Below are 921 nucleotides of genomic sequence, written 5' to 3'. Positions count from 1 at the left end.
GAGGAAAATGTGGCTCAGATTAGATACCCTGGTAGGTTGGAAGATGCTCCCCTCCCCCCTGTACCCTACCAGGGTAGAAGAAACTCCCCTCCCCCTGTACCCTGGTAGGGTGGAAGATGCTCCCCCCCTGGCCTGTATTCCTGGCAAGGATGAATGGTTTAAAGGTGTGCTCTGCCTGGCTCCAAGTATCATGAAACCGTGCCTGGACATTGCAGAAAAATTTGCAAATTGCAAACCAAGGTGTAGGAGTGCAATCTTCACAGCCTTTATTTCTTACTCAGAGATGAGAGGTCAAGTGCTCAATCAAATTACACCCAGTCATCCCTTACCATTCATCTATTCATACATTCAACCCTTGCCATATATTTCTGAATATTCATTCCTTACCATTTATCTATTCATATATGCATCCTTCCCTTACCATGCATCTTGTACCATTGATCTATTCATTCATACATTCATCCCTTACCATTCATCCTTTACCATTCATCTGTTCATCCATTCATTCATCTCTCACCATTAATCTATTCATCCATACATTCATCCCTTACTATTCATCTATTCATTCCTTACCATTCATCTATTCATCGCTAACCATTCATCCCTTACCATTTATCCTTTAACATTCGTCCCTTACCATTTATCCCAATTACCATTTATCCCATACCATTCATCCTCTACCATTCGTCCATTACCATTCAATCCTTACCATTCATCTATATGTATTAATTCCTTACCATTCATCCTTTACCATTCATCTATGTATTCATCAATATACCTTATGAACACATTCGAACAATATTTTTAGGAAGACTTACATCTTAGTTTTGTATAAGAGACCCATGACTGGTTTTTAAATTGTAGATATCTATCATCATTTAGTTACTAAACAACCCAGCAGGAGTATTGGGCTGCTGGGGG

This window comes from Eurytemora carolleeae, unplaced genomic scaffold (assembly GCF_000591075.1).
Source record: "Eurytemora carolleeae unplaced genomic scaffold, Eaff_2.0 scaffold361, whole genome shotgun sequence".
In the NCBI taxonomy this organism is placed as follows: Eukaryota; Metazoa; Arthropoda; class Copepoda; order Calanoida; family Temoridae; genus Eurytemora; species Eurytemora carolleeae.
This window is presented reverse-complemented; position numbering follows the sequence as displayed.